Source organism: Excalfactoria chinensis, chromosome 10 (assembly GCF_039878825.1).
Source record: "Excalfactoria chinensis isolate bCotChi1 chromosome 10, bCotChi1.hap2, whole genome shotgun sequence".
In the NCBI taxonomy this organism is placed as follows: domain Eukaryota; kingdom Metazoa; phylum Chordata; class Aves; order Galliformes; family Phasianidae; genus Excalfactoria; species Excalfactoria chinensis.
This window is the reverse complement of record NC_092834.1, coordinates 3218702-3239810: the sequence shown is the minus strand read 5'-3', so window position 1 is coordinate 3239810 and position 21109 is coordinate 3218702. Positions and strand designations below refer to the sequence as shown.

At 46.3% G+C, this 21109-nt stretch overlaps 1 protein-coding gene across 8 annotated transcripts in view; it reads left to right on the top strand.

Annotated features, from left to right (window-relative positions):
* Positions 1-16138: 16138 nt before the first annotated feature.
* Positions 16139-21109, top strand: part of MEF2A (myocyte enhancer factor 2A) — a 76567-nt gene continuing 71596 nt past the window's right edge. For 2 of the 8 annotated variants that reach the window (XM_072345090.1, XM_072345093.1), the window contains exon 1: positions 16139-16391. The gene's annotated coding sequence lies outside the window, so the exon portion shown is untranslated. Of the gene's footprint in view, positions 16543-16908; positions 16986-21109 lie in introns of those variants that run through there. The other 6 variants (XM_072345094.1, XM_072345089.1, XM_072345096.1 and 3 more) reach the window with 5 other exon arrangements.

The following is a 21109-nucleotide window of genomic DNA, read 5'->3' as shown; positions in this document are numbered from 1 at the left end:
CAGAAGTAATCTGACCTACGGTGAGGCTGTGTGTGGGATGGCCTATAGTTACCAATAGTACGTGATGTGTGCCATTAGTACATAGCTGCTCTAAAGCCAGGGAACATGCCTTGTGAGGCAGCGCCAGTGAGAGTTTGACCTCAGGCATCCCGATAGCGTGGTGTGTGTGCTGCGGCCGTGCTGGCTGACACCATTTGTCCCCTGGGAGATACAAGGTGGGTGGAAGCACATTTTTTTTTCCCCCTCCTGTTGACTCTTGTACTTTGTAGCAATAATCATAGGCTTGCAGTGTCAGGGACAGAATTTAGTTATGCCCTTTTCCAGGTGAATCCCCTAAATCCTGAAACAGACTCACTTTTTCTGTCCCTCTGTTTCTCAGTCTCTTTCACAAGGCAATTGGTGCTTCAGCCACAAACCCCCCGATATTTTGACTTTCATCTTGTTTTCCTGTAGGAGCCTGATAAACTGCTTGCCAGTTGTAGGCAAGATTTGCTAGCAGGTAAAATTACTTGGCTTTTAGGCAAGGTTATTTGGAAGTGCCATTGCTCATCCTTTTAATACCCACCAGGTAAACTGCTTCCCTTTCAAAATTCCCACTGAGTGTTTCCTGGCGCATCCAGCTTTCAGCAGTACCACTGGAGAACAAGCACAGCTATATTGTATGTGAAATAGTCTCTTAGAACGAGAACTACAGAAGTCCCAGGTTCCCGTGTCACAGTGTGTTTGCAAGCCTGACTGCCACTGACAGATTACTTGTCTGTGAGACCACCGTGACAACACAACCTGGCAAAAATTAACTTGAAAAATACTTGGGAGCTTGTTGCCATCAGCAAACCTGGGGTCTTTAAGAGGCCGTTGTCAGCAGGGTGAAGCCATCCAATGCAATCATGTTAGTGCTAGCACAGAGCATGAACTCCTGAGAGGGGACTTGGCATTGGCTTCTGCTCAAGGGCAATTGTTGGAGCAGCTTGTGAACAGGCAGCCTGCCAGCTAGACGGGCATAGCTCTGGACAGCTAATAGACCATGTGTGTGTGCAGGGAAGGCAAGATGCACAGCTGGGAGATTGGAAGGAGATTTCTATAAACTTCTGCTCTGAGGGGTAGGAGTATATTCAGGCAATGCCAATCCATGGAAGAGTAACAAAATGATTTCTGGCAGCTAAGACAGGTTCTTGGTCCCGCTGAATCTGACAGAATGCTGTGGGGGAGAACTGGAGATGTCATGGTTAACGAGTATGGAAATTATATCAGTAGCTTGGCCATCTAGGTTTTAAATGTTGTCAATCTACAACATGCAATACTTGTCTAATGTTTTCTGGCTGCTTAGTTTAAGGCATAAGAGCAGACAGCCTCTCTGTAATGAGCTGGGATGTATAGGCAGCAAGCTGTTGATAGCAGAGCAGAAATCTTGGTTCCTCGTCTCTATAAGCTAAACTTAAATTAATCAAAAAGGAGGCAGGCAGGAGAGGCAGCAGAGTTGTTTTCTTTTGTCTGTGCTTTTTTTTTTTCCCACCTGACAAAGTGAATTACCTGTGATTTTCTGTCTCTCTGCTGGGTCTCCAAGAGCACTCCTTATCTTCTCAGCTCTATGTTTTCTCTAGCTCACAAACTACGCACTGTTCCTCTTTCTCAGCTCATCTTTGCATCCTTGAGTGTATTTAGAATCTACACCACAAATGCTGGGCTGAAGCAAAAAACCGATTTACTGTAAACATGTTGTCACTCAGATTTCAGCAAGGGATAATTACCCAAACTCCAAGACAAAGGTGTTCTGTATCTTTTAACTGGTGTATGGAAAGAATACTTGAGTCTAATGAGTCTGTGGCTCTTCCAGACATCCAAGTGAGCCTTGCTGTCTCCAGAAGAGCCAGAAAGTCACTCTGGGAAGGCAGAGTGTGGAATCTGACACTACAGTGTAATTGAGGAAAAAGAGGCCATATGAATTATTTATGAGCAGGAGGCTGGGCTTACTGTTAACAAGGGAGAAGAAAGTAGCTTCCAAATGCTGCCTTTCTGCTCTTCCCTGTAAGAAAGGCTGCTGTTTTAAATTGCTTGCATTTTAGAGCAGGAGGGAGACAGGGCTGTTATTTATACAGCGCCTTATTTTGTGTCCGCGGTGTAGTTCATGATTGAGGGAGAGGCAGGGATTGCCCCAAGGAGCACACTCTCCGTTCACTCAAACTGTGGTAAAGATGTGTCATGTGTTCTGCTCTGAAACTAGCTCACCCCATCTCCTCCAGGCAAAAGATTTTCACTGCAGGAGAGAAACAAGCAGAACTGCTACAAGTTTGGCATTTCCTTTTGGGTAGGGGACAGTTTTAAAGGCTGAAGAGTTTTTTCTGGATCACTGATCCACCAGATGACTTTGTCATGCCCTTTCCGTGCAACCTCTGTCCATGTTTGGGGTTGCACGAGCTGATCTTGTGGCTTTTGTCCTGTGAGAGGGTCTGCCCTCCCAGCTGCTGGCTTGTGTTGAAACTGGCGTGAACCACACAGCTCAGGCAAAGTCTCACCTCCCAGTCTTACAGATGTGCCGTGGTTTTGTTTTTCAGGTAACTAGGCCTCTGTAAAAGTCAGGATGCAAGAAGTGAGCACCGCTGCACTAGAACTGATGAGAAGTACTCTGCTCCTTGATTTCTAACACTGGCTCATTGATTCTTTGGTTCAATCAGCAGTTATTGCTTTTCATTAATCCAGGCTGCGGTACTTATCAGAGTAGGTTCTTGGGAAACATACCCCTGAGGAATCTTAACAACGGGGCAGAGGGGTGAAGAACGCTTGGATCTTACCTGTGGCCCAGAATTGGTATGTTAAAGTGAGGGGTTGCTATTTCTAAGAGTCCTCGCTTGAAAGTCACTTTGCAGACAGGTTTGTGACTGCACAGCTTTGTGCATGTCCGGAGGGGCAGGCAGATGTATACCTGCGTGGGGAAAGTGGAAAAGAAAACATTTTTATTTCTTATGTGCAAATAAGAGTGCCATCGAGTTTTCTCAGTTGCTGAGCTTGTTATAGCAAAGACTGTAAAAGCAGGAAGGACTATGGGAAAATGTTTTCTTAAAGGAGAGATGGGAATAGGAGAGGCTGGAGGTGAGGTACAGCGCTGGGGGAGGGAGGCAGCCCTTGTGGGGACTGGTGAGTCACACATCCTCCAGCAAAGAAGCACTGACTCACTGGAAAGAACATCACTCTGCTGCTCCCTTTCTGCTAAGACTGAGGAATTGATAATCAACTTCACTCTGCAGGCTCACCAGTTAGAGAGCGAGACCTAAGAGGGTAGAACTGGAAATGGTGGGAAGAAGCGAGAGACAAAGGTGAGCCTGAATGCTCGGTGTTAGTGCAGAGGGTCCTTGCAGAGCTGGAAAGGAGGATCCCCCGGAGCACAGCCTGCATGAGGAGCAGCAGGTCAGCTCCAACAGCTGGGCTGTGCACCAGAGTCTTGAATGCCTGTTAGCATTCACTTGGCAGCAGGGTCGAGGCCGCGGTGCTCTCAGCACTGCTGCCCCTAGCAAGGCACACACGATCCTTTGGAGCATGCCACCTGGGAGAGCTGCCAGTCAGATCTCCACTGCGGATTAAAGTTGAGTACAGCCAATGGGGGTGTTGTTCCATGCTGATATTTATCTCCTGTCCAGCTCGTAATGTGTAACAGGATAAGGAGAGCCATCATTTGTTCTGCAATATCTGCAGATTTCTAGAAGAAAATGTATCTTATTACCGTGTATACAGGAGGCCCCTCTGCCTGGGTGGAGAAAGGGATCAGAGTGCCATGTAGTTCTTTTTCCTTCTGGCAGAGAAAGAAGAGGTCTCAAAAGAGTCCAAAATGACTCTGAAAGCTAATTTGTGCTCATATTACTACAGCTCGAAACGTATTTCTTATGGGCCGAGTGTAAAGAGCTCTAATACGGAGTGTGGCGTTCTAATTAGTTTCAAAGCAGCAGATGACTCTTAGCATGTTTGTGCAGTGAGCACTGAGGGCAGGGGCCGTAGAGGCAGAGCACAGCCAGTCCCTGACTCTGGGATCAGAACGTGTGATTGCAATTTTCTCTCACTTTACAAGTTTTATGTTGGTAATATGAAATAATTAATGAACCACAGCAGCGCCGCAGAAGAGGAATAATTTTAATGTTCCTTTCAAAGATGGTACTAAATCAATGGGGCAGTTTAAAGAGGAATGATGGCCTGGAGATTAGCAAACTAATGTGAGAAATGAGGCAGGGTTTTTTTGAGAGTGACTGAGTCTCAAGCAGGCAGATTCTTTGTGATCCATGGTGTGTGGACGTTTGTAAGTCTGGCATACAGTGGCAAAGGCAGAACTCGCTGACTTTTAGGCGTTGACGAGTTAGACTCTGCAATCTTGGTCAGAATTAAAGATCCCCAGCACTTGGAAGAGGGACTGAGAGATTACAAAGCACAGGCGACACTGTGCAGGAGCAGTATTTTTCCATTCCTGTCATAGGTCTTCTGACTACCAGCTACATAAGCGATGTCTGCATGGACTTTTGAAGGCAGATAGGAGCTTACTCTGGCTGTTGTCCAAAAGAACCAGGAGCCATGTAGCTGCAGCTCGTGTGCTGCATGCCCAAATTACTGTGGCCTGCTGAGAGGCAGGATATTAGCTTGGGCTTGGGGCTGTGGCCAGCTCAGACCGTGGGTAAAGCAAGATTTCGTCTTGTGTGCAGAAAAACACGTAGACAGGGATAGCCAATAAGATTTGGAAATCCATTTTTGCAATGAGAGTATCAGGATCCAGACTGAGTTTGCTGCCCGCATGGAGTTGAGGCAAATACAGCTTATTGTGCGCCCTGCCCAAGCACAAAGAGCAGCACCATGTGGTTTAGCCTGAGAGCCAGCCTGCTTCTCCGTGGCCAAAGAAAACTGCTTTCTTGGCCTTGACCCAAATTCTGTGGGCCTCCAGTTGGCTATCTGTGTTGCAGGCATACCCAGGGCTTCTTTTCTGTTTTGGATGGCAGTGACTATGAGCAGGGAGGGTTTGAATTCAATCTCCACTGGCTCTGTGAGTTTCTGCAGGAGCTGACTGTGACACCTGATTACCCAGATGGAATTCTGAGCCCGAGAGGTCTATAAGAACGAATGTGTTTGTTCCATCCAACTCGTGAGTGAGAAGGAAGGCTGCCTCCGTCTTGGATGGATGTCTTTGCTGTCTGTTTCCTTCTAAAATTTCTCGTTGTCTTCATTTTGAAGAATGCCTCATTTAAGAAATTTCACAATGTGTTACAGTTAAAGATTCAGGGAGAAGGCACTTTGTGTGTATATTTAAGTGCATATGTGCACATGCTGTGTGTAATGCAAGAACGCAGATATTTTTGTATGTTCAGTACATGCGTGTCAATCAGTCTTACCTTAGAACGACAGACAATGGTATTAAATACCCATAGCAAAAGCTGGGAGTGCAGCACGTGGTGTCTCAGGCGATGTCCTGGTGCAATGAATTACTTTACCTCTCACTCAAAGCAAGTATCCCCCCCTCACCTGCACTTATGCTCCCCCACCCGCAGTGTTTATGCAACATTAAAGCACTGTGAAAGCAGGAATTTCAGTAACAATCTCAGTTCCTGGGGACAGAATGGCACTTGGAACGGGAAGAATCCGTAGCTGAAACAGACCCATCAGGTGAAATCCTGTGCTGGCCAAAGGCACAACTGTCCCTGACCCTCCACAGAGTCAGGATTTTGCTCGTATCTTCTGACAGTTGCCTTTTCTGAACTTGAGACATTAGTCTTACAGAGGAATAGTTAAGCTAAAAATAGAAAAGAGTCTGACCTAAAATAGTTTGACATCCATATCATAGCGCTTATTGTCTGAGAATACATCTGAATGACATGTTGATTAATCCTGAGCTGAGGAAAATGTGATTCATTGGAAAGAACTGGGACTGCACCAATAACTCAGTACCAAAAGCTACATGGGCACCAACTCGGTGTGCAGTTTTTCCAGCAAAACTTTATTTGCAAGCTGTCAGAATCATCTGCCACTTTCTCAGCTGTGTTAGTTCCCTTCTGAGTGGCCTGGACAAAATATTCCAGCCCAGCTCATGTGGACTACTTTACCGAAGCATCTTTTTCCCCCAACAAAAACAAAACAACCACATCAAGTCAGGTTGTTGTGAGCAGCTTTTAAGATAGATGTCAGTAGCACTTACTGCACAGCTGGGGCCAAAGTGAAGCTGTGTAAGTGCTGGAGCCATTCAGCTGGAAATTACATCTTGTGCAGGAACCTAAATGTCAAAGTTCCACAGTGCCCCTCACAGCCAGGCTTCTTACAGCTCCCCTTTTCCCATGACTCTTCTTCGCTTTCCTACAGATGTAACCCTACTTCCCTTCAGATACAATAAATCATATATGGGAGTGCCACAATCCAAGGCAAAGCAAGCTGTCACCCAGGACTTCAGCTGACACGTAGCCACATTAACGAGTAAACAGAGCCCACAGGAAAGATGCCTTTTGAAATGCACTGTTTGTGTCAGCAGCGCTAAACCTAACGAACCAAAACAATGAAAGAAAAAAGGGAGTCATTGGATGCGCCTGAAGCTGTGGTCTATAAAGTCACATCAGTGGAAATGAGCTCAAATTGGTGCACATCTTTGGGATGGCACATGAATTGTTTTCCATGAGCACAGGACAGCATATACTGCTGCTTTGTGATGAGAGGAAGGCATTAAAAGAAAGAGTAAGTGTAGCAATGTGATGAGAAGGCACCAGGAGTCAATGTGTTTCTTATTTTGGAACTTTCTCACTGTAGATAAGTGAGGCTTGAGCCGAAGTCTTCAGGACACCAGAGGAGGCTGGAACTATAATAACACCATCGCATGGCTCACAAGTGAACTAGCATGGAGAAGGGGATCAGCTACACGTTGCTGAGGAGGAGTCACACAGAGTATGCAGTGTAACGTGCATCCCCAGGGCTTCTGGAGGCAAGGAGTATCAGCAGTCCAAACGTACAGCAATGCAACTGAACGGCAATTTCACTCTTGAGGATGGGGGTGAAAAATACATACCAGAGAAAAGAGACGTCTCTCTGAGGCTATGGAAATGGCAGCAGGGAAATGGCTTGGCTTTGCTTGCTGTTCTGATTGGTGTTCCTGTTATATCCCTCGGTCCTGACTCTTGTGGTATACATGTTAAAATTAGTTCCCCTTCCACCTTTTAGGTAATAATCCTCTGAAGGAACCTTTCAGATCATCACCACCCATGATGACAGGAAAGCAGTGTTAGCTACAGTTCCTGTGGTCTTGGTTACTGCGTGTTGATACAAACAGAAGGCTCGGTCTTGGATTAACAATAGCTATGGCTTAGGTTTTCTTCCTTCAGCTATCCCTGAAAAGGTTGCTTGAGAGCATAATTTGGTGCCGGAGGCTGACAAAACATCAATTCTAATAGCTGCGTTTTTAAGGTTAACACGAGGGCTAAGTACACAGCACTTCCTCTGAAGAAAGCATATATGCTCTGGCAGAGGGGTGGCTGAAAACCATGTCTGTGAGAGCAGTGGCTGATGGTTTAGTTCTGCGTGATAAAATAAATAACGTTGATTAAGTTCAAGCTCCAGTACCTCAGATGTTTGCTGTCGCAGAGCAGCAGCTTGGCTGATTGGCAGCTCTGGTTTAGTTGACATGTGTTAACAGAAATTGCTCAATTTGCATGGAGTACTTCAATCTGCTGTTTTAGAAGTTTGTCCCACATAAACCAGCATTTCAGCTTTTGAATAAGCGGAGGACTTGTAAGGGTCATTAAAGGAATTGCTAAAGCTTCTGTGAACTCTATAGGCCAGACTGCTGGCTGAGATGCATCGCATGCACGTGTCACTGCAGATACTGCCCAGATAATGGTACTGGTGAGATTTTAATCTGGACGAAGTGCTGGAGGCAACTCTCTTTCTAACACTCAATTATCCTGATAATAACACACTTTTATTTTTCCTGTGTTCAGGATGTGTGTCCTGCTGTGACTGCAGTGTGTGTACGGAGCTGTTGGGAGTGAGGGAAAAAAGCAACAAACCAAATTTATGGCGTAGCAAAGGGCACTTACATTATCCCCTGTGCTGTGGGACTTCTGCTGTGTCTGTACCTTGGGTGGAGGAGCCAAGTAACCACCATGGGAAAGGACTATTTTTTCCCACAGCCTGCAGAAGGACGAGTCCTTACTGGTTCTCAGCAGCCTTACAGGAATATATGTGAAGCACAGCTTGCTGCTGGGGCTATGTGGTATGTTGTAGGGGCGAGACTATCATTTTATTGTGCATATACGTCTAGTGACCTCCCTAGTGGGATGCTGATCTTCTGAAGTCTCGCACAACAGCAAGAATTCAGAATAGTTTCCCACGGATATTTTCTCTGAAAGAATCTCTTCGAAGAATTAACTCAGCCAGGAAACGGGAACTGGGGGACCAGATTGCTGCATACATGTCAGTCTCCCATTGGTGAAGGACTGGAGAAATAGTCACTTGATGATTAATCTCGACTATGCATCCCTAATTTCATTTACAGTTCTTAGAGATGAAGGGTGAAGCCATTTGAGAAAATCAAGCTTTATTTGCTTTTTATTCATTAGGGATTATTCCACGAGACTGAATTACTAATAATACTTCAGATCATTAGATGCATGAAACTTAGATTTGCTTTTCAGTATGTGTATCGTTTTCTGTTCCTTAATAGTCTTCATCAATCTCAAAGAATGCAAACAAACTCAGCTGTTTTGTATTTGTTTACAGTCAAACTTTACCAGGCTCATGTCAGCATCGTTCCATATTTGTTGCTGAATGGGGGAGTGCAAATTTCTGAGATAAAGCAGAATTACGTACTCGGGCTTTGAACAGTTTACAGTAAAATACAGTAGAGAAAACCAAATTTGCTAGCAGAGCCAGAGAAGGTATTACTGCATTCACAGCCGGTGGTCCTCTCTCTGCATTGTCTGCTGAGATAGCTGTGAATTTGGCTCACTTTCTTTGTTTGTGTGTCAGATTGTATTTGTTGCTTGAAGTGAACGCTCACGCCCTAGGCAATGCTCAGCATCGGGCAGAACATTTTTGGCTCTTTATGGTTAGTTGAAAGTCTTTCCATTTTTGTTAGATTAAGCTGACCTGGATTTAGTTAAGCTAGTGCGGGGTAGCCACTTTTGTTTTGGACTAAGAGTGATTTGTGTCGATTTAGCTTAAATCCATTCCTAATTGACTTGCACTGAACTGAGCTAACACCTGATTTATGCCTTCAATTATCCTATTTTAACCAACAGCTCGGGCATGCTGTCCAGCTCCAGCACCTGAACGAGTTACCACACCTCAGCTGAGGCCTGGTAACCGCAGTGTGTCTCTCTCCATCCTGCAGCAGATGTGAGGCTCAGTGTGTCAGCTTAACCTCAGGGGCAAGAAAAAGAGAAGTTGAAACTGGTTTCTTCCATCTGAGGTGGCCAAAGGCAAGAAGCAAACACACATGGACAATTACCGAGGCGCAGATGATGCATGGTAAGTTGTCAAGCATGTCAGTACGTGAATGAGTTCACTCATTCATGTATTCAGACCCTGAAAGTACCATTTAAAATTTGCTTGACACAAACAACTCTAACTGTGTCTGTGTATGCATGAACAAAAATTAGCGAGGGGATAACAAGACTTTGTGCCAGCTTTTTGCATGTGCTTATTTGCATGAAGTACTGGGCGATTTGAGGTGAACTGTCCTCAGGGCAAGCGACAGCTAAGGCATGGTAAATTCAGGACCTGTCTTCCATTGGAGTAATAGTTTTAACCTAGCTTGGAACAGTTCAGCTGGGGTAAATTGTGTTAAGTCGTATTTTAACTACTTGTAACTACTATGGCCGCTAAACTATAGCCATTGCACCTTTTATGTTGGTGTAGGTATTGCCGTTTTCAGGTCAAATTTTAGAGTTGGTAGGAACTTTTCCATGGGCACTAGACAACATTATTCCATTGTGCACAGTGAGAAGTTTGAACACCCTTCATTTCAGGGTCTAATTTTGAGATGAACTTGCATCTTTCTTAAAAACCAGTGTAAACAAAACAAAACAAGACCACCAATAGCGAAAGAAAACCACCAGCCCCAGACTTCCAGCTTTTGTCTCAGGCAAGACCTGTTTTCTTACTCCACTCTGTGAGAAAGCAAAGAATACGTTTGCTTATTTCCAGCTAGGATTTGCTGAACTGAAGCTAAAGATAGAAGAGTTCCAAACCCAGGAGGAGTCTGGACCCTCTCAAACTATGACTGGGATCAGACATCAAAACTTTGGATGCTTTTTCTTCTTTTTATTTAGTAACTGGAACTCAATTCATCTTTCTCTGCTTTCACGTAATACAAGGAAAGACATTTGATTAGCTTATGTGAGATACTTTTTAAGGCAGATGGATTCAACACATGGCTGCAGGACCAGGCTTTATTATCTCGACTAACGTGGACACATTTTGAACACTGCTTCTCACTCTGCCATCAGCCGCCACCACCTCTGCAGTACTGTGACAGCAAGAGAAAAAGGACAGGAAAGTGATAAAGTTTGCACACGTAAGCAGAAAAGAACTTTCTGTCCAAAGCCAGCTGGCTTGGCTTGGCACTGAAGTGGCATTTTAGCACAAGATGACACGTTTATGTGTGTACTGGAGCTATGTTTCAAAACACTTGCCCTAGATGCCACAGGAGGGGTCTGTGAAATAGTTTATCACCAAGTAACCGTAGAGAGTAGGTGAGCTGTCTGGATGCCAGTTTGTCTTTAAAACTGGCAGACAAATGAAACCATACTAAGAAATCACAACAAATATGCTGCTGCTTTTAATAATTAGAGTTGAGTGTATTTTCACTGAAGTTTGGGAAAGTATGCGATGATCCTATATCACAGCCAAGAGGACAATGTGTCCAGTAATAAATGCCTGATAGAAAGGCATTGATACACAACTCAGAAGTGCACACCAGCCCATCCACGTCAACATGGGTTATTTTTTTAAGTCTTGTTTTCCAAACCAGAGCAGAAAATGAATGGCATCTTTGCCTTTGCTCAATAAAGTTGCGTGAGCAAGTAGGGAGGTTGATGGCTTCTGTAGTTCCTGTGGGACACAGATCGGTCATCCCAAGTGTAATCCCAAAGAAATCAACTGAAAATAAACCACAGCAACATTTGTACTTTGGAGTCTGGGTACCATCATAAAATGCCAAAAATGCACCTTGTATACTGCACAAGTTTAAAGATTAAACTTTATTTCAGAAGTTAACTGCTATAAAAGTTTCTTTGCTATACGTTGTAACAGATCGTGCAGACCTTTTGTGGACTCTGCATGTGAAGTTTACAGGACCAGGACAGTAGTGTAGGTCTCCTGTGCGATTTGATCAATCGAGTTTACAGCGAAACAGATTAAGAAAAATAATGCTTAAATTTACATGTTAAGAGCAGCACTCGCTGTCTGCAGTGGGAGCCGAGGATGCCCTGCGCAAGACAGAACTGAGCTGCCTTTCAAGAGTTCCACAAGTCATTTGTCACTTGAAGAGGTCCCACCAACTTCAAATCTACTTTAAAAAGCAGTTTAAAGACTTTTTAGCTATTATGGTCTCCTTTGTCTATTTCTGTCTCTTTTGTTTCCTAACAGCGTGAGATACTGACCACACATACTGCAGTCAAATATAGAAATTAAACTTACAGGTGAAAGGATGTCTTCTCTTTAATCTCTTGGAGAATTTTCCAGACTAAAGCCCAGTTCTTAAATTGATAATATCCCTTTAAGAATTTATTTGCCAGGTAATGTTAGAAGAAAAAGAGATTAGGGCCAGTTTGAAGATTAGAAAGGCCCTTTTTAAAATCAATTTCAAGTCCGCATTAGAGATGAGCGTTGTCTGAACATGCTTCCAACAGATAAAATATATTCTGCACCTTAAGAGTGCGAATAACTTGAAAATCCTTGAGACTTCCAGCTCTTTGCAGAAAGGTCAAACTCAATCCTACGAAATATTTTACTACATAGAAATAATAGTTTAGTGTTGCCGTGTATGAAAGTCAGAATCTGTAGGGCTGAGAAATTAATAACAGATCAAGGGCTGAAGTTTTTGAATGATGTAATAAATATTTCTTAAATGAGTGCAATGCTACAATGCCACGGGAAGAGAGAAGTGCGTCCTAATAAAGAAAATATTGAATGTAAGAATATTCCTTTAGATCTACTATGCAATCTGTGTGTTCCCTGTAAGATGTCAGACTACATGGTGCGTACGTACACTGTGCTCTCTGTAAATATACATGTGCATGGCATATTTCTAAGAGCAGTAAATGAATGCTGGGGAAATACGGCAACAATGAAGTTCCTAAGAGAAGGTTATTTTTTCAAGTTATTAAAAGAAGGTGGCGAGCATTCACGAGGATATGAAAATTTAAAGCTGTCTGCAGGAAACTCTGAAAACCTCTGGTTAAGGCTGCTGCCAAAAAATCTCAGCTATGTTATGTCAGAATGTTTAATTGCAAGCTGCAATTTTAATGAATGGAAAGATATGGCAAAAGGAGGAAGTTTCTGCAGCAACGTAGAGCAGCCACGAAAATAAAATGCCAAAGGTTGTAATCTTGGACGCTGTAGGAATCAGGAATTTCCATCCACGTTCTGACTCCTTTTCCTACTGTGAGAGTTTGCCAGCTGTCTGGCTGAAGGGAGGTAAGCTGTTCTGGGTATCATCTCCTGAGCTCAAGGCAGCACTTGTTATGTCTATGTGAAGAAGTCAACTTCTGTGCATTTGTTGTTACGGATGTTTACAGAAATGCAGCTTAGGAATAGGGAAGGAAAAGCAAATGTCAGAGTGCATTAAATAACGTATTTTCTTTACTTTCCAAGAAGCTTGCTAGCAGCACGATGTTACTATTTATAACAGATCTCTTAAACCCAGCTGTTGGTTCATGTTAACATGGAGAATGGTGAGAAAACCCCGGCAGGAGAGTGTGAATCCCAGAGAGACTTGTCTTCTGTCATTGTGAAGACCTAGAAGATATCCCAAGTTTTGCTGAGGTACGGATTGGTCATGCAGCAAGCGAGGTGTGCCATGCAAATATTTCCTGGCATTAGAAGGCCAGCAGCAACACGGAACGAGAAGTTCCGAATGCTGCAAGAAGCAGCTTCAGGTAGCACAACTTGAGCCTGTGGCTGGAAAAGTTTGAGAAAGAGAACTTCTACCTGTTACTCAAAACTAGCAGATATACTGTACACCCACACTGCAGCATTCTTAGACAAGCTGCATCTGATCTAATCTTATGTACCTTGGCCACAAGTTTTGGAAAAACAAATATTCCCAAGGCAATTGGATTACTGAACGTACCATATAACCATGTGGAAATATTAGTGGTTTACAGAAGGCAGTTTAAGAAGTGGATTGAGTGAATTTAATTCATGGGCTGTCAAGCAATTTGGACTTAGATATAATCAGGTTAAGATTTCCTTATTTTAGCTGTCTTTGGTGGAACACCGGAGCCAAATAGTAGTGTATGAGCAGTACTCCCAACTACAGGCAGAGAGGTCATGGGCGTTTGATCCAAGCCAGCTTTGGGCAAGTGCAAATCTGTGTCTGTGCTGAGGTGGCTGTTAGGGGGTTAATAAGGTTACCCCCAGTATTAGTGAAAAAGAACCATTATCTCCTTCTCTGTGGCTTCCTGCTCCATAGGTAGGAGTCTCCCCTTCTCATGTCCTTTGTTTCTCATGAAAGTTTCCATCCTGAAATGCTACCAGTACAATTTGGTTTTGTTGCAATAAGTAGCCCTTTAAAAAATCTTTGTTCAAGGAGTCCTTCCACCATTGTAAGTGAAACAATGTTAGGATTTAATCTAGCCTGTGATTTTAAGAAACCTTGTTCCTAAAAGCTTGTTCTTAGACCCTTCCTCCCTGTGAAGGATAGCTGAATTGTTTGACAGATGAGCTGAATCTACCTAACATTGCCTACTCCTCCTATCCACAGTTTAAAAAAATCCTGTCTTGTTTTATGATGCAAAGTTCACCTTTAGAAACATGAGATCTGATTATTTTTTTTTTTTCTCTAGAATAACGAGGAAAAAGCTGTTTTCTGGAATATAAGAAATATTAGAAAGGACGAGTGTGGAGCAGCCGTGGTACTTCTCTCTGGAGTGCTTTGTGAGAAGGTCTGAGGATGTAAGTTAAAAGAGCAGATACGATTTTGGTGCTGCTGTCTTTAAAACGCTTTGAGTGGGTGGCTGGAAATGCACTGGAATAGGAATGCACAGAAAAGCCTTATTGCTGGATGGTAACTAGAGAGCCTCGCAGCTGAACAGTCTAAATTACGACTCCTGTGTTGTATTTTTGAAGTCGTTTTTCTCCTTATTGTTTTATTTTCTGCTTTCTGGATTTACTTCGCCTTGTAGGATATCATGGAAATTACACTGCCCTGTTGTTTGGCCAGGGAGATTTCAGATGGGGTTCTTCAGCAGTTGCTTTCTTATTTCTCAAGAACCATCCTAGCAGATCCTTGTGGTAATTTCTCTATTGTCATATTGGCACACAAGTGCGATATTCTCTGGGGCTTTCTTATGTTGTTGCTTCTTTGGCCAGAAATTAATTGGTCTTATAAAGATGATCTTTTATTTCTTCTCTTACTTCTTTTTTTTCCCACTGCAGTGTGGATTTGCTTCAGTCACTGACAGCTTTGCATCCTTTGGATTATTTGGGTGTATTTTGCCTTTGCAGTTGTCCTGGAAATGAAACCTAACCCAGAACAGGGCCGTCACACCACGGAGTGATTTCAGTCACTTTAATATAGAATTCCTTCTGTGGTTTTATTTGTGTCCACGCTGAGGAGTGATGTTTTTCATTTGTGCTGTTCTGATATGTGATAATATCTGTGACCTACCTCCCACCCAATTCTTTTTCACTCGCTGTCCCAAGAAGGGGGATTGTTGAGGCAGAAGTAGCAGCAAATCATTGTGTATGGAAAACAACATTGGTCATTTCAATCGGATGCCACATTTTGCACTTCCTTTTCTCAATTGTTACATAGGCAGCATTTCAATTGAGAGAGGAATGCATTTCAGTGCTCTACTCTCTTTAACTATTGTTTGCAAGGCATATATACCAATCCCTTGAGCAACACATGCTACGCTTCTTTTTCTAGTGCCACTTCTATGGAGCAATTATTTATCTCTTTGGCTTCCTGCTTTATTTTTGCCAGCTTAGAATAATATGATTACGTAGTGAAATTAATTAATGTGCATAACCAGAAGTCCTTGCTCGGGGCTTTGGTTATTCAGGCTCCTACTGACTTTAGAACTTAAGAGAACTGAGTATTTTATCCAGTGTATTCTCAGCCTGTTATGCTCAAGAGTGAACAGTTCGGTACAGATTGTGATCCTCATGTTGCTGGAGCTGTGCGTTACCGCTTCCAGTGGAGCTCAATAACTGCAAACAGACACTCTTTGCCAAATGGAGCTGGAGAAGAGGTAGAGCACAAGTAACTTCTTTGGAAAGTAACTTTTTATTGGGTCAGCCGCTGCCTTCTGTTGCTTTGCAGTGTCTTTGTTTGCAGCCGCTCTTTACCGTTTAATGGCAAGTTTGCCACGCTGAGCGGGCGAGGGGTGAGAGCGATAGCAGAGGAACCCACGTGGGCCCAAAGCCGACCTCGAGGCAGCTCTGTTGGGCCGCAGCCCGTCTTCCCGGGGCTGGCCGGGGGGCTGCAGGCCGTGACGAGGCAGCGGCCCGCCCTGTGTCTGGGCGGAGTTGCAGGCCGCAGGCCCCGCCGCAGCCGTTACCCCGGCAACCACGGGCACGTCGCCGCGGGGCCGCGGCCCTACCCGAGCGGGGAAGCGCCTTTGCGCATGCGCCTTCTCATGATAGGGGGCGGGCCCGGCTACGTGCGTCACTCGCGGCCCGACCCAATTGAGCCTTTGTACGCATGCGCCGCTCCCCGCTGCTGGGACGAAGGGGCGTGGCTCAGGGTTTCCTTTCCGCTAGGCCCGCCCCTGCTGGGCTTTGATTGGCTGTCTGTTCCCACTCCCTCTCTCCGATTGATCGCCGTCCTGTCACTCTAAGCCTCCACGTTTCGTTACGCCCCGCCTCCCAGCTACGTGCTGAGGGGCGGGCGCTGCCGCCGCCTCTGTGCGCTGCGATTGGTGCTGCTCGCCCTTCACTCCGCCGCTCCGTCCTATCGGCGGGCGGCGCCGCGCCATTGGGTCTCCGATGAAGAATGTAGACCCGGCCGCTCCCCGTGGTAAAACAAAATAATCCGGCGATGCCGGGCGCTAAAACCGGGGCGTTCCTCGCCCCGCCACAGGGAGCGGGCTCACCTCTCTGTCTCCTGCGCTGCCCTCCTCCTCCCGCCGCGGCCCGGCTCGGCTGAGCGCGTCAGCCCGCCCTGAGGAGACGGCGGAAGGATATCGACAGCCTCTGCGTGCTGCGCCGCCTGAGCAGTGAGTGACAGAGGAAGTAGTTCCGGCCGCGCTCGGGCCTTGTTTCCCAAAAATAGCGCCCAGCGGGTATCCGTGCGCCGGTGTCAGTGTCTCCTGAGGAGCCTCAGCGGGGAGGAGGCAGCGGCGGGCGGCGAGGGGCTGCGGCGGGAGGGTGAGTGAGCGAGGGGGGTCCCCGCTGCCCGGGCCGGGCGAGGGGCCGCTCCCCGAGCCGAGGGGCGTCGGGACGGCGGGTGTCGGGCGGGGGCAGCGGCTGAGGGGGGCGGCCGGCGGGAGGGCACGGCGAGGGGAGCGGCTTTGTGCGCCCTGCGGGCCGCTCCGCTCGGGAGGTGCCGGCGGGCGGCGGAGGAACGGACGGGGTCCCGAGGGGGGAGGGGGCGGCGGCGACGGGCCGGGGGGGGCTGCCGGGGGCGGTCAGGGCGGGGTGCGAGGCCCCGGCGCCGGGGGAGCTGAGGGCAGAGCGAGCGCGCGGTGCGAAGTTTTCCTCTCGGGGGGGGAACGAAGCGCAGAAACGGAGCCTTTTGTGAGCGGCGGCGGCGAAAAAAGTCCTCGCGAATGGGAGAACGGGGGGATGCGGCGTCCGGAGGGAGGAGAGAGGTCGGAGCGGAGCGGCGGTGCGCGGCCGGGTCCTGCGGCGCTCCGCGCGGGGCGCTGGGAGGGAACGTGGGGCGGGCGGCGGAGCGGGGCTGGGAACGGGATGCGGGGACAGCGCTGGGAACGGGGGGCGATGTGTCCATCGGAGGGGCAGTTTACGTTGTAGATCTGGTGCGAGCCGTCCTAAACGGTGGAGGAATGGGGCTCTGGGGAGCACGAGAGGGAATAACGCTTGGTTTGCTGTGGAGTTGGTAACAGACGCGGTGTTTCTTTTAACCCTTTTTCAGAGTCCGCTGCGTTGTAATGTAGCGTGAGATGGGTTGGGAGCTTTCAAACTTCACTGTGGTGGTGCTGTGTGAGGCAGCTTGCAGTGCTGGCATCTGGGTGCCCGTTTTCTTACTGTTATTCCTGTTCTTTATTCGTGATGGGCAATGCTTAACCATCCTTCTCAGGGGCTGTAGCAGCACCTTTATCCTGCCCATCTTCAAAAAACATTTAACACGTTTGTTGGTGCCTCACACACAGAGAATGGAATCTTTGTGTTTCCTCCTCGGCACCGAGCGGGTTGCATTTGGGGGAGAGCTGTGAGGTCACTTGTCAAGCTGCTTTCTTCATTTAGGTGCTAGAATGTGTGCAAACCCACACGCCTTTTTGGAAGGCTGGTGAGGAAGGATACAGTTTGAGCTCTTTTGGTCTCTGCAGAGCAGAATTGTAAAGCAGCCTTCTGTAGTTCCACTAGCAACACAAAAACGGGAAAAGGAAAAGAACTAAACCTCGACACGAAGGCATTATAATAGTCCTGATTTGGAATATAGGAAGCCAAGTACCCCATTGCCCTCGTTAGTTGTTTTTTCCTCCCTCATTCTGCTCTAAGTATGTAGTTGGCATCGTCCGCCAGTAGTAGTAGGAGAGTTCCATTGGTGAGAGGGAGGGATCCTTGGGTGGGAGGGATGGGATGGGGTGGATCGCGGCATTGCGGTGCATAGCAGCCTCCTGCTGCCTGTGCAGCTCCTGGGGGCTGTTCTCAGTGTTCAGTTTTGTTTGTGAGGAGGCATTCGCTGATAGGAAGTTATGGTGGAAATATCTTCGTCTTTAATTTGAACGTGTGTTTTGCTCTATTGACAAGTGTGTATCTAGACCACTGTAAACGGACCCCTTAAACGAGGGGGGTCCATAGAATGCTCCGTGTGCTCTGAGATACCTGGGTTCAGATTGCTGTAGTGTCACAGAGTGTTCTTTTTTTTCCCTCTGAGAACATGGGATGGAGAAACAAGCGAGCACTGAAGCTGGGTAATGGCTCTGTAGCATTGAGTCATGTTGGACCTGGCCGAATGGGAAGCTGAGACAGTTGTGGAGAGTAGAATGGCTCGTTGTGGCAGAAGACCTGCCTTGTTCAGAAGCCCTGCTGGAGCTGGAAGTGAATGTGGTTTTCCTTAAACCAGCTGATGTGTGCAGCAGAGCTTTTAGGGGCTCATTTCAGAGCGGCAGCCGGTTTCTCAGATGGCCCCTTGAGGTCACGCTGTGTGTTTGGAGCTGAGTGCTGCTTCAGAGGCTGCAGCAGCGCACACCTGGGTGGCTCTGTGGCAGTGGGGCTGTGGGGCTGTGATGAGCACTGCTCTGCCAGCTGTGTGTTCTGCCTCCATAAGAAGCAGTGGGGTTTGTGGGAGCTGTGGATAGCTACGCCTGGCATGTCTGGTGTCTGAAGTTTAGCTTGAATATGTGTTTTTTCAAGAGGCGTTTCTCTGAAAATGTAGGTTTTCATGCTTTGTTCACCTCATGAAATTATTAATTTTTTCTTTTTGAAGGCCGCACTATTAAATAATCTCTGTAGAAGTTGGGTTTGAGGCCTGTTCTGCCATGGCAGCAGGCTGATGGCACGAGCACAGCACTGCAACTGGCTTCTCCTCCTGAGTGGAACAGTGCTGTGTGTTCATCTGAGCAGCGTGTGCCGACATAAAGGCTGTGTGACTTATTAATGCACGGAGCGGCTTTCAGTTCTTCCTTTCTTATATTTGAAAAGTTTTCTGTCACCTACCTAATAATGCTCTCTTTAATTGCTAATGTGGAACAAAAGTCACAATCTCAGCCCATGATAACATGGAGTTCTGGTGTCTTCTATTCAGATTCCATTCCTTCAGCTCTGAAAAAGTAACCAGCGAAAATAAATGCATCGTTCCTCCTTTATCTTTCCTTTTCTTACATACTTTACTACTGCCACTGAAGGCAAATGCAGTAGTTATTTGAGTGGACAAGCTGTTGTGTTCCTGATGTGGACTCGAACGTGGGTTTCACTCCTGCCATCATGTGGGACTGCTGTGCCTTCAGAGATGTTCAGACCCTGCACTGAGGGCTTCCTGCACGGAGCTTACAGAGCGGCCTTGGCGTACTGTGCAGCTTGTGAGATTACAGCAGGATGTTCCTTTTTTTTTCCCCTCGAAGTTGATTCTGTTGACCTTCCTATAAAAATGAGCTCAGGAGCTTTTATTTTCCTCTCTCTTTTTATTTTTTTTTTTGAGGGCAGCCAGGCAAAATACATTGTAAGTTATTGATACCAGATCATTGATATGGAGTCTAATGAATGGACAAGATAGCGTTATTCAGCGTTTAAGACGGGCTTCTGCTATGCAGCACAGCAGTGATCCCACCCTGCACACACACACACACACTGCATGCTCTGTGGTGGAGCACCAGCTAATAATTAATCCTGGGGAGGGTTTATAGTTTGCAGTAGTGTTGCCTGCTTAATTTTCAGGTAAACTCCTGGTGTAGGTTTCTGCCTTTCACCACCCCCCTCATCTCGTGCTTTCTGACTCTAACACTTGTTCTTTCAAGTGACTGCTCATGGAGCTGAAGGGAAGGGTGTGGGTTTTCTTCTTCCACGTTAAGGCACTCCTTATTTCTGTTTATCAACCCAATTGTTTAAGCTGACGTTCAGTGGTTCTGGGGGAAACGTTCCTAAAAAGAAACATAATAAAGAAATCTGGAGAAATAAGCCCCTGTGCTGCATACACTCATTTCCATTTGACACCGAAGGGGAATGAACGTCTTCTGTGGCACCTTCATTTCATCCCTCTGCTCCTTGTCAACCCGGTCTCTCACTGAATTGGAATGTGTTTAATGATGTTTGGTAATCTTCCTTCTGCATCGCCCCTTCGTCTGGGGCTGCAGGAAGAACAAGGCAGGAGCTGCTGTCAGGTAAAGGCGGCTCAAACATGTGGCCACTCTTGTCAAAACTTTGATGCGAGGGAAGTGGAGCGTTGGAGCCTTTTGTCCGGACAGCAGCATGGTGTTTGTTACCCATGTGTTGGTATGAGTGCGTCCCTATGAGGAGAAGAAAATACATTTTTTTGTAGTAAGAGTGTGATTAATTGAATAATTTTTCATGGCACTAACTAGTGTATTGTTAGCAATGCTTAACGAGCTCCCAGTTCTACTCAGCTCTGTGTCTGAAGAGATCTGCAATTGCGCTCAAGTCTGTCTGGGCCAACTGAGACATTTCAGAGTGCATTGTGTGTAGCCTGGTGCCCGGCAGGGCCATCGCTGGCGCTTATTGAGTGATGTGACTTTTACGTGTGTCAGGTTAAAAAGGAGTGTCAGGAATTAACAGCCAAGCATAGCTGTGAGAAGGTGCTGGCTTTGAGTTAAGCAGCCGTGTCTCAGTCATGGATGACAAAGCATCTTTTACTGTGATTTCTTCTTTAAATCAAGAGCCAGTAATTGTGAGAAAAACGTTTCCTTCCACGGTTGTGGCTGGAGGTGACCTAAAAAGGGGAGTGGAACAGTTGTGTCTTTGCTTATGATACTTTCACAATGGTGGTTGGAGGGGGCTGAAGGGGAAAGATTTTTTCCATTTCCTTTAAATCCCTGCAAGTGATTTTGAAACAGCCTCATTTGAAAACCAGATTGCTTCCAGTACTGTAAGTCAGGATTGCATGGACTGGGCTAACGTTACTTCTGTTGTTTGAAGGCCAACCATAGTGCTGTAAGAGTACTGAGCCTGGCTGTGGTGTCATCATCTGTGCAGTGAGCTGAGGTCAGGGTTGGTATTGAGTGCTATACCGATATGCCTGGGCCTGGTCTTGTCATTTTCTGTGATGATTTATAGAAGGTCAAGAGGGATAAATCGG